The sequence below is a fragment of the Neophocaena asiaeorientalis genome, unplaced genomic scaffold (genome assembly GCF_003031525.2).
Source record: "Neophocaena asiaeorientalis asiaeorientalis breed wild unplaced genomic scaffold, Neophocaena_asiaeorientalis_V1.1 scaffold263, whole genome shotgun sequence".
NCBI classification, from domain to species: domain Eukaryota; kingdom Metazoa; phylum Chordata; class Mammalia; order Artiodactyla; family Phocoenidae; genus Neophocaena; species Neophocaena asiaeorientalis.
The window spans coordinates 494,478-507,057 of record NW_020175015.1 but is presented as its reverse complement, the minus strand read 5'-3'; the positions used below and the strand labels follow the sequence as shown (position 1 = coordinate 507,057).

The window sequence follows — 12,580 nt, the reverse complement described above, 5'->3', positions numbered from 1 at the left end:
CACGCTTGGTATGGGGACCAGGGATGGGTCACATCTAGTCCCTGCCCTGGGGAAGCCGCCAGGCCGGTGGGAGAGCCAAGGAGACGTACGTGATCCAGTCGTGTGCTATGAGACCCCACACAAGCACCTCCACATATGCTGCCCCCAAACCAGCCCCAAACCCAAACCCAGTACAACCCGCTGTGTGAACCACTCCTGCCCCACCAGGGCCCACAGAAACATGATCCAAGGTCCAGCCACCCTGGGGTGAAACCTGGGGCTATGCCTGGCTCCTGGGAGGCAGAGGCCCGTTCCTGCTGCCCAGGGACCTGCTTCTTTGGAGGCAGACGCCAGACCAGCTGTTCTAAAGCAGCCGCTGAGGGAGGGCTGGGTGGGCTGGAGGAGGGACCTGGGGCACCGCAATTATGTGGCTGACTTCTGACTCATGCCCCGCCTCCCCCATCACCAGCTCCTACAGCTGGCAGGGCAGCCCTCCTGCCCAGGAACTGGGAGGAGAGATGGTCCTGACAGGCCTTGGGGAGAAGGGGAGAGGGGGAGAGGGGGAGAGAGGAGGGGGTGCTGGGTCAGCACTGCAGGCTGCAGAGGGTGTCGCCACATTGCCCACTAGGGGACACTGAGGCTGGCAGGGCCTATGTCACCCAGAGAGTCAGAGTCAGAGCCAGGGTGGGACCCAGGGCAGGGGTGGCTCAGGCCTGGTGTCCAGCCCAATCCCATTCCGACATAAGAACTTTCTCCAATCTGATCGGGCCCTGGAGCCTCATACCAGCAAGAAATACAAACAAGACTCAGCCTTGGATGGGAGGGGGATAGAGGTGGACTCACAGAAGCTTGGAAATGACATCCAGCTACTGAGAGATGGACTCCTGGGGCACCCCCAGCCCTGCCTCCCTCCACTTCCAGTCCCCAGGTTTCTCACAGAGCCCCGAATGCACTGCACTTTACAGTTTATAAAACACTTATTTTCTTCATCTCCCACAACGATCCTAAGGCCTAAGTGACAGAGGGAATAGAAATAGAGCAGGGCTAAGTGTCCATCATCGGATGAATGGATAAAGAAGATGTGGCACATGTATACAATGCAATATTACTCAGCCATAAAAAGAAACGAAATTGAGCTGTTTGTAATGAGTGGATAGACCTAGAGTCTGTCCTACAGAGTGAAGTAAGTCAGAAAGAGAGAGACAAATACCGTATGCTAACACATATATGGAATTTAAGGGGAAAAAAAGTGATGAAGAACCTAGGGGTAAGACAGGAATAAAGACACAGACCTAATAGAGAATGCACTTGAGGATACAGGGTGGGGGGAGGGTAAGCTGTGACAAAGCGAGAGAGAGGCATGGACATATATACACTACCAAACGTAAGGTAGATAGCTAGTGGGAAGCAGCTGCATAGCACAGGGAGATCAGCTCGGTGCTTTGTGACCCCCTGGAGGGGTGGGATAGGGAGGGTGGGAGGGAGGGAGATGCAAGAGGGAAGAGATATAGGAACATATGTATATGTATGACTGATTCACTTTGTTGTAAAGCAGAAACTAACACACCATTGTAAAGCAATTATACTCCAATAAAGATGTAAAAAATAAATAAATAGAGCAGGGCTTCTCAAACAAATCACCTAGAGATCTTGTTAAAAGGCAGTCCAACTCAGTAGGTCTAGGCTGGGGTCTGAGATTCTACATTTTTTTACAAGCTCCTGGGTGATACCTTGCTGCAGGTCCAGGGACCACAGTTTGAGTAGCAAGAACATAGTTGTTAATGGCATGGACACTGGGGTCAAACTGCCTAAGTTAGGATCTTGGCTCTTACTGTGTGACCTTGGGCAAGTTACTTAACCTCTCTGTGCCCCAATCTCCTTATGTATAAAACAATAATCATAATAATAAAACCTACCCCATAGGGTTGATGTGAGAATTAAATTATGTAAAATGCTTAAAATGATGATTATTTCAAATTTTTTAATGGAGTCTCTGAGAGATGGACACGTTCAGCAAGGTGGCAGAGCCAGAATTCAAACACAAATCTCTTAATGGAAACCCTGTAATAACAACTTGCCACATGTCACAGCCAGCAAGCCCTCCGCCATTAGACAGACATGGATACTGAAGCCCGGAGAGCGGCTGGGAACTGACAAGGTCACCAGAAAGTTGGTGTCGGAAATTCAAGTCCATGACCCCCAGCCTACTGCTCTTTCCATCACACCTCACTGCCCTGCAAGGAAGAAAAAGCATCACAAGTTCCCCCTGAGGGGGACCCAGCTCTGCTATCGGCCCCCACCTGGGCAGCAGCTACCCTGGAAACCAGATGTGTGTGGGAGTGGCTGGATGCGGACGCTGCCCTCATGCCCACCGTGGCCCCAATTCCCCTGCACTCTCAGAGCCCTGCCTGCCAGGCTGGGCGAGAACAGTCTAGCATCCTCCTTCCATGGCCCAGCTCTTACATCCAGTCTGTGGCACTGCTCCGTCTCAGGATCACCCAGCCTGGGTACCAGGCAGGGCGGGATGCGGCCGGGGCCCATCTCTATCCCCACCTTGGCTTCCCAGGATGGGGCCAGTGGGAGCTTATGAGTTACTTGAAGGAAGTGCTTGGCCCCAAACAGGAAGTGGCTCTTCAGGCAGAACCCCTGACCCCCACCCCCAGGAGCTCCCCGGGGCAGGTGCCTCGGTGACAGAATCTGGTGAAGGAAGGGAAGCTGATTGGGACCTAGCGACACATATTCAGATTTTACCTGAAACTCAAAAGCCACCACCCATCGTCTGCATTGTGAAACCCGGCCGGAGGGCTTCTCTGCTGTATGATCTTATGTACATCAGTGCCCCTCTCTGAGCCTCAGTTCCCTCGTCTGTAGGATCACGGGGCTGCACTACAAGACTGCTATAGCCTGGCCTTCCACGATGAAATAAAGGATTGGAGGACGTGAATATAGGTTTGAAATAAATGAACAAAAGCATATGTGAAAGAGATGAATGAGTGTATGCCGATACCTAGATTTAAGCTCCAGCTCTAGCGTAAGCACCGTCATGTATCTCTCATTAGCTGCAGGATAGACATCTATCTCATGGGCAAGAAGACATCCCCTGAAACACCCTTAGGTGCAGGGAAGAAGGGCTACTGCCCTGAGCCCCACACATCACAAACACACACTCACAAATAAATACATTACAGAACATACAGGAGCTTCTGTCACACAATACCCATGGGACCCACAAGCCTAATCCGCTCCCCTAACACTGCTCAGGCCTCTAAGAAACCCTTCATTTCTTGGGTTTGAAGAACAAAAGGTGATTGTGCCCAGATGAAGGTCTGAGGGTTGCACAGTGGCTGACAGGGGCAAGGGTGGGAAAGGGAGGGAAACAGGATATGCTACTGGGGGGGACGGGAGGGATGGAGGAAGGGCACTAAGTGGCAAGAATGTTTTGCGGGGCAGACAAATTAAACTTGTCAAATCCTTTCAGAGAGCAACAACTTCTTACATAACAAAGTATCCGCTTCCCAGTAATGTTGAGCATCTTTTTTTTTTTTTTTTGGCTTTTCTCCCTGTTCCAATTTGTGGTTCTAAAAGTACTCATGAATTAGTGTGGTATTCACAATAAATGCACATGGCAGCTGAAGAACATCTTACAGTATTTAACAATTCATATTACTTGGATTAATGTAACATGAAATGAGATACTAATTCTTTTTTTTTCTTTTTGCGGTATGCAGGCCTCTCATTGTTGTGGCCTCTCCCATTGCAGAGCACAGGCTCCGGACGCACAGGCTCAGCGGCCATGGCTCACGGGCCCAGCCGCTCCGTGGCATGTGGGATCTTCCCAGACCGGGGCATGAATCTGTGTCCCCTGCATCGGCAGGCGGACTCTCAACCACTGCGCCACCAGGGAAGCCCTTTTTTTAAAAAATTTTATTTATTTTTTGGCTACATTGGGTCTTAGTTGCTGTGCGTGGGCTTTCTCTAGTTGTGGCGACCGGGTCTACTCTTTGTTGCAGTGCCTGGGCTTCTCATTGCGGTGGCTTCTCTTGTTGTGGAGCACGGGCTCTAGGCGTGCGGGCTTCAGCAGTTGTGGCACACTGGCTCAGTAGCTGTGGCTCGTGGGCTCTAGAGCACAGGCTCAGTAGTTGCAGTGCACAGGCTTAGTTGCTCTGTGGCATGTGGGATCTTCCCAGACCAGGGCTCAAACCCATGTCCCCTGCATTGGCAGGCGGATTCTTAACCACTGCACCACCAGGGAAGTCCCATGAAATGTGGTACTAATTCTTTACACTGGCAACTAGATGGACATTAATCACAACTATGAATAGTTTAATTTTTATAAAATCTTTAAAAATTTGAATTACTATATCATGTCTATTTAAATAATTGTATTTTAAAATTGGATATTCATTAATTATGATGTCTATAGTTTTAATTTCCTAGATAATTTCAAGGAATAAAAACAACTTTTGAAAATATAAATTTTCCTTTCTTTACATTCAATTTACATTTTTGATGGAAATATATTCAAATTCTATACACTCTAAATACAACTGCATTTTATTTTTGATCCTTTAGATTATTACCATCCATACACAATTTCCAAATGATGTGAAAAATCTTGATTATAACAATTAGTCATCTTGCTAAAATGAAGACAATAAAATATATTTTATGAAATATGTCTTATTACTCATCCAAATGCCACCAGCCCACCAACAAAACACCCAGATGTATAATAATAATTAAATTGTCTTCCTTGATATTTTGTCCCTTTCAGTTACATAAAACCATAGCTTTACAAGGTGGGAAAATGAAACTATCTTATTTACTAGTTCCTTGGTTTGTTTTGTAACCTTCCAATATCTAACAAACATATACTGCATGCCTCTGTTTGTATTTTTGTCCTGGGCCCTGCAAATTTTGGGCCATGCCTGTCTGCCAACTCCCCGCCCACCAGCTCCCTTTGGTGGGGCCCAGGCCACCCACGCTGGTCGCCTCTCCTCGCTGAGGATCAGCTGGGTGTCAAGCCAGCCCTGTCCTCCTGAGTCTGCCTTTTAGAAAGTGCTCCTCACGTGAAAAGTCCTCATGCTTAGATGAGGGACTTATTTCCAGAGATGATTCGAATACCCTTCAAGGGCAGTGGCCATGACTTGACTGCCAGATTCTCCCACAGACCTGGTGTTCCTTGAAGTCCCTTACATTCCAGCATCATCAGCAAAGGGACCTGGATGGGAGGGCCCAGCAGCCTCTGGTCCACCGGGCTGGTAGCCCCCATTGGCTCAGACTGAGCGAATGGTCCATGGTCCCCACAGCTGGTTTTCTCCTCCTCTGTACCCTCGCTCTGTCCACCTCTACCCATGACCCCCTCCTGCCCCCTTACTCTGGGCCTACCGGTCACAGTGACCCCCTTTGGGCTAAAGCCACCAGAATGCACCCTCAGCCCCATGACATCTGGGCTGACAAATCTCCACATTCTGGACTTCCCTGGTGGCACAGTGGTTAAGAATCTGCCTGCCAGTGCAGGGGACACGGGTTCAAGCCCTGGTCCGGGAAGATCCCACGTGCCACGGAGCAACTAAGCCTATGAGCCACTACTACAGAGCCTGCGCTCTAGAGCCCACGAGCCACAATTGCTGAGCCCACACGCTGTAACTGTTGAGTCCATGCGCTGCAACTACTGAAGCCCACACACAACGAAGAGTAGCCCCTGCTCACCGCAACTAGAGGAAGCCCGCGCACAGCAACGAAGACCCAAAGCAGCCAATAATAAACAAATAAATTTATATATTAAAAAAAAACCTCCACATTCCCTGCTTGCCACCTTCCCAGCCTCTTTCACAAAGAGCTTCCAGAACCTGGGTTCTGGAAAGGGGCAGGGTAGTGGTGTTGGAGACTGAGAGCCGGGAGACCTGGGTTCTGGGTGTGGCCTGGCCACTGAAAGGCAGGTCGGTGTCATCTCTAGGCTCAGGGTCTTTACTTGTCAGACGCGGATACTGCAACCAGCCCAGAATGCCTCATGGGATGAACAGGATAACCCAGTGAGCAGGACCTGATGGGGCTTTGGAAACTGTAAAGTACTGAACCATGTGATGGAGGCTCATCTCTTGTGTTTCCTACTTGGCCTGGCCCATGTGGAGTCCATCTACTAAGACACTGTCCACCATTTAAGGAGGGCTGGCCACAGCCTTGTACGAGGCTGACATTCCCTGTCTGTCTTCTCACTTACCCCTCTTAGCCTCCCACTACAGTACATTCTACAGATGCCAAAGCGGAGGCTCAAGGGAGTTTGAGTCCCATGCTCAAGGGCACAGCTAAGCAAGTGGCAGAGCCAGGATTCATACTTTGTCTGACTCCCAAGCCAGGCTAGACAACATAAATCCAATCACCAACACACATTTCCTGAGCTCTCCGGTGTGCCAGGGGAGGCCTGAGGCTGGGTGGACAGACCTGCTGGAGGAGCCCACAGTCTACGGTACAGACAGACACGCAGAGAGGGCATGTGAACAAAGGAGGCATCCTGCCTGGGGAAGGGTGCAGGAGGGCCTTGGTGGTAGATCAAAGCCACCTCTCAGCCTAGCCCAGGTAGCAACAGATACCCAGGAGTGAGCAACCTTGCTTCCCCTGCACCTACCACCTGGCCAGCCCCTCACGCCTGCTCCTGGGTGGAGCGGGGCCCTAGACATTTCAGACCACCTCCTCCTGTGGGGCCCCTACCTCATGTCCACCTTCACCCCTAGGGTCTGCAGATTCCCCAGGCTTCAGGACAGGGTGCAGCCTTGCAACAGACTAGACATTAAGACTAGTGAAAGAAGGATCCTGCCCATCTGAGCATGCAACCCCTTACCCAGTAGGTGATCAGAGGAGCTAATGACTAAACGGCAGTGACTGACCACTCTGGTACCCAGCTCAGCTCAACCTGACTGCAGGGAGGTTAGCTCAGGCTCTGAATCAGACTGAGGCTGGTGGGGACCAGAGCAGAGCTGGTAAAAAGTAAGGCGCTCAGATAAGCAGTCACAGGGGGTTGGGGGTAATGGGTCCTGGCCCTCTCACCTCCACCCTTTCACTATGTGAACAGAAGCAGATCACTCTACCTCTCTGGGTACGAGTCAAGCTGGGATTAACACCACATTGAAATCATCTGATTTTAGGTGGGCGCACATAAAACTTCGGTCAGAAACACAGGTCGCGGAGGCTCAGAGAGGCCAGGTGACTTGACCAAGGTTACACAACAGGTGACAGAGTCTGGACTAGAACCCAGGCCTGTCATGCTCTGCGGGGCTAGACTCCCAGAGGTCAGGGTGGAGAGGCCAGATTAGGGTGACATCCCTTGTGATAACACAGGTGCAGGAGAGGGTTGGGACAAGTTCCATCAGGGCCAACCCAGGCTGACATCACCAGTTAAAGTCATCATAGTCAGAGTCGTGGAAGCACAACTTCTGTTTATTTGCTCCTGGGACACGCTGACCAGCACGAGCTCCCTGAGCACTTTCTATGGAAGAAGTTCCGTAGAGCTGAGCCCGCGCTCCACAACTACTGAAGCCCGCGGGCCTAGAGCCCGTGCTCCGCAACAAGAGAAGCCACCGCAATGAGCCTGCGTACCGCAACGAAGAGCAGCCCCCGCTCGCCGCAACTAGAGAAAGCCCACACGCAGCAACGAAGACCCAACGCAGCCAAAAATAAATAAATTCAGGTGGGGGATAGGTCCCTGGGCCTCAGTTTCCTCCGTGGCGCTCGGTGCTTCCATGGGCCTGTGTCACCTCCTGACCGTCACTAATCCCCACTAGGCGGTGCAGGCAGGGCTGGAGGGGGGGGGTGGCACAGAGGCAGACTTCTCTGGAAGGGGCTATGTCAGGGCATCAGACCAGCTCTGGCACGGCTGGATCGACTGCCTGACGTCAAGTAGTCAGGAAGAACCCTAGGGGCTGGGGCCAGGTCCGCTGGCTGGGGAGCTCTGAGGGATTCTGCCTCTGGGAGCTGAGAGACAGTGACAGAGCCTGGGGCTGGGGGAACAATGGGGGCTCAGGGCAGCTCTCAGAAGGTCCTGTCTGCTGCTGACTACATACACGATCCTGGGGCACCCATTCTGCACCCCCTTTCTAACAGGTGGGCAGAGCTGACACTTAATCGGTGCTTCCTCTGAGCCAGGTTCCGCCTGGAGAACTCTGCCTCTGTTGTCTCCACCCACATCCCCTGGGACCCCCTCTCCGTTCTGAGTCATTCCAGGTTGCACTGTCCCTTCCAAAAGCCGAGAACTGCAGGGGCGTGTGGGTGAGCTGCCGTCAGGCTGCCTGAATCCCTTCGCCTGTGGGCATGGCTGTTGCCCAGGGCCCCTTTGCCAGGGACCCCCTGGGCAAGGTCTAATTGCTGCAGCACCCTTGCCCCTGGCAGCCAGCTCTGGGGACTAAGCCAAGTACCCCCTCCGAGGGGCTTGGCTTGAAGTCACACTCTTGCTTCTCCTTCTCTTTCTGGTTCTACTTTCCCTACCCCCTTAGCAGTTTTCTTCCCCCTGGAAAACTTCTTAGTAAGTCACCCTCACACGAATCCTTATTTCAGTGTCTGCTTCTAGATCCCCCAACCTCAGACAATTATGAGGTTAAGTGCCATTAGTTTTCCCATTTCAGAGATGAGGAAATTGAGGCTCAGAGACTCAAAGTCGTCAAAGACCCCCAGGCGGCAGGCATCAGAACACGGACTTGAATTGAGGTCAGCCCCATACAAAGCCTGAGCACTGACCCCTCTTGTCCACCGCCAGTATCATCGGAGCCTGTTTACATCTCAAATGCCATCCCCTCCTGGCCATCTGAGCTAATCTTTCTTTTTCTTTCTTTCTTTTTTTTTTTTTTAATTGGAAGGAAAGCAGGAGACTCTGTAGATGATCCAAGGGGGATGACTAAGTCCTTAGATTCCTCTCGTTGGCTCAGATCCTGTTTTGGTCAATCCTTGTGAATCAGGGTGGGTCTGACATTCTGGGAATGCAGGGAGACTTCAAACCAACTTCACGAAAACAAGTTGTAAAAACACTGGCCGCCACTCAAAGCGGCCTGCTGATGAGCTTGGCTCCACGGAGCAGGGCTGAACAAGTTCACCAGAAGGGAACACACAGCAGGAAAGACTTAGGCTAGACCCAGAGGAAGAACTTCCCAGTAACTGGGAGCTGGCCCAGGCATGGTCATGGCCTCTTTGGGAGCAGGTGAATTGATGTCCTGACCTTCCCAGGCCTTACTGGTCTGAAGCATCTATGAAGTCCCCTTGGTGAGCGCTGAAGACAAAACCACAGGAGGCCAACTCCGCCAGCCCCGAGCTTCAACCACTGACCTGGAACCTGGTTTATGAGGGTGCTCTGAGTTTGTGGGGTTTCTGCCTCCTGGGAGGTCAAAAGTGGGGGCCCCCGATCCTCACACCCACACCCAGTGTGGATGGAGGCCCTGCAGCTGGCAGAACTCAGGGTGGCACCTCCCCTGCCCCTGCTCTCTGCAGCCAACCCTCCGGGGTGCAGAGGGCCATAGCAGGTGTTTATAGGTGCGCATCTCCCAGTTCATTCCCCCCCCACCCCTTTCCAGCTAGCACTCCCTTCACCCCTTCCTTCTCATCCAAATTTCTGAAAGACTTATCGACACCCACGTCCCCACTTCCTCCCTCCCACCTGTTTCTAAATCCGCCGCCCTCTGCTCCCACCAAGTTCAACGATGCCCCCCACGTGAGGAAGCTGCCTGGACGGTTCACTCCTCCCTGACACATTGGCCCTCGCCCTCCTGGAAACGTCCTCCTTCCCTGGCTTCCAGGACACCAGTTGCTCCAGTTTCTCTCCTCCCCCTCCGGCTGCCCCCCTGTGCCTTAGCTGGCTTCCCTCTCTGCCCGGCCCAGCCCCTCCCTCCTGCCCTGCCCTGCACATTCTTCTAGGGCAATACCACCACTCCCGTGGCTTCAGACACCCCGGACCAAGCGCAAGGCCCAAGTATCCAATGACCCTCTGATCATCCCCCCAACAGGGACCTCACACCCACAGTGGCCAGATGGGAACTCGTCACATTCCCCTGAACCTGCTCCTCCCCCTTTCTCCCAACTCAAGGCGCCTCCATCCTCGCAGTCTTCCAGTCCTGGAAGACCAGACTTACCCTCCCTACCTCCCCTCTCCACACACTTCCAAATCCTACCCGACACAAGCCCTGCTCTGCTCTCCCCCACCCCGTCCCCTCATCTCCCACCAAACGTCCCTCACGTCCCTCTGCTTAGGCTCCTCTTGCAGGAAGCCCTCCTTGACTCTCCTGGCAGACTCAAGCTGGCCTTCTTCTGTTTCCGTGTGCCCTGTACAGCCCTAGTTCAGCAGCCACGCTGGTGTCTGGCTGCACACGTGATGGCCAAAGGCTGGCTCCAGAAGTGCATGGCCAGGGCCTGGTCTGACTCTGGGTCCCGGCACCCAGGCGGAGCTCAGCGCAGAGGGGCCCCAGGAGAGGTTTCCCAAATCTGGGAATTGTCTTTCTGCTGAACTTGCCCCATCAGTGAGGTCTGGATCTCCCCACAGCCCACAGGCCCTCTTTGTTCTGCTAAAACACATGACCACTTACTCCCCTTTTAGAGGCACTCTAACCTGTCTGCCTTTACAAGATGTCGCACAGGGCCTGTAAATGTGTATACGCAGACATACAAAAATACACCAAGCACACACTCCCAGACAGACCCAGGCAAACACTCATGCTTACTCGGTGCAAGCACACAAGCTCATGGAATACGTGCAGATGTGCAGACAGGCCCGCACAGACACAGCTTCCTGGAAGTAGCATGCCTCCTTCGGGGCACCGGCCTCCCTGGGCATCATGGGCTCCAGGAGTCAAGGTCGGCTTGGCCGGGGCTGGATCTCATGGATGCAGTGCAAGGGTCTGGGGAATGCCGGACCCTGGAGGACCTCTATCTGCCTCAGCCCCTCCTTCCCTCTGTTTCCACAAACTCTTCCTCTAGGAAGCCCTCCCTCATCATGCCCTTCCTCTCAGCGCTAGGGGAGGAGGCTGCCCGCGTGGGGGATGCTCCCTGGATCCCACCCCAATCTTTCCCTTGGACCCCTTCTCATATATTATACAAGGGAACGGCTGCACCAGCCGAGTCACAGCTCAGAGCTTTTAGGATCAAGATCCCCTCTTCTCCCAGCCCTAGTCCTGCCCTGCCTCCAAATCACGGCTCAAATGTCCGTTCCGAGTAACCCTTGGCAATTCCCTTTCCAGGTGCGGCACCAGCATCAGAGAGCTAACAACTCAGCACTCGTGGGTTCATCTGATCCTCAGGACAGCCCTGCTGGGGTCGGTGTTCTCACGCTCCTTCTACAGACAAGAAAACTGTGGCTCGGAGAGACGAGGTGACTTGCCCAGGGCTACACAACTGCTAAGACTATCTTTTCTTTCCTTGAAACCATATTCCCAGTCATGACCTCTCTCAGGAGGGAGCAGTGGCCTTAGAGGGGGGCTGGGAGCGGTGGGCGGAGGGCCTGGCGGGGAGTCCTGAGCGCCACCACACGTGGCTGCAGCCACAAGAAGGGCCCCGAGGTGGGCTCCTTAATTAACTTGCCGCGGGACGCGAAGCGAGTCACTGGGCCTCAGTTTCCCCACCTGTGATGTGAGAGGGGGCTGGATACCACAACCCTTGGCGTCAGTTCCATCTGGACCTTGCAAGGTTGCAGAGGAGGAGGGCTGTTGGAAGGGGAGCCCACGAGGGGTGCAGGGGCTGTTCTCCACAATGGGGTGGGGACAGAGGAGGTGGCCACTGGGTGTTCTCTGGCCCTGCTGGCTGCCCCAGGGTTGGCTGCCAAGGCAGTCACCCCCCCCAGAGGGTGGTAACCTTCTACCTCCCTCTGCAGGAGAGCTAATCAAAGCAGTGAAAAAATGGCAAAGTATCCCATATACTGGAAGGGGTGGGAAAGCAAGCCAGGGGGATGCGCACAGCACATGCAAAGCTGAGGCAAACGCCCCAGACGAACACCTGGTATGAGCCCCATCATTCCTGTCCTCTCTCCCTACACCCCTGCCCCAGTCCTGCTGATTCCACCTCAGAAGTGGCTCCTCCAGTAGAGCACTCCAGCCCCTCATACTTCAGCCAAGGGCTCCCTGGGACCTATAGGAGCAAACATACCCCATATACAAAGCTTTTCCTAACTAGGCCTCAATTCACCTTCCTGGCCTCCCACACAGGGGAGCTAAGTCCCTGCCCCAGGGACTCCACTCTCCAGCTCCAAACCTTTACACAGCTGGTTCCCTCTGTGTGGAATGTTGACCCCCTACAGATCCCTCAGTACCCAAATGGGAAATGCTGCTGGTTAATGAACTGACTTCTATAGTAGGAATCAGGTCCTAAAGTCAGCACAACACAAGTAAATTGCATATGGTCAAAATCACCCTTGACTATATATAGCTATCATTTATTTACAATGCCTAGGCATTGTTCTAGATATTTCCTGTGTTTTGATTCATCTAACTCGTACAACTCCAGCAGATTGTATTTCCAAAGACATCTGCAGCAATATCTCCCATCCCACACGCTCTCCTTATAACTCTGTCCCTCTTGCCATGGAGAGGTGGGGTCTGTGTTATCACCACCCCCCCCCCCCCCCCCCCCCCTA

At 53.0% G+C, this 12,580-nt stretch overlaps 1 protein-coding gene across 2 annotated transcripts in view; it reads right to left on the bottom strand.

Moving 5' to 3' along the window:
• GDPD5 (glycerophosphodiester phosphodiesterase domain containing 5) overlaps nt 1-12,580 on the bottom strand; it is a 90,565-nt gene that overhangs the window by 55,753 nt on the left and 22,232 nt on the right. The window lies entirely within an intron of this gene.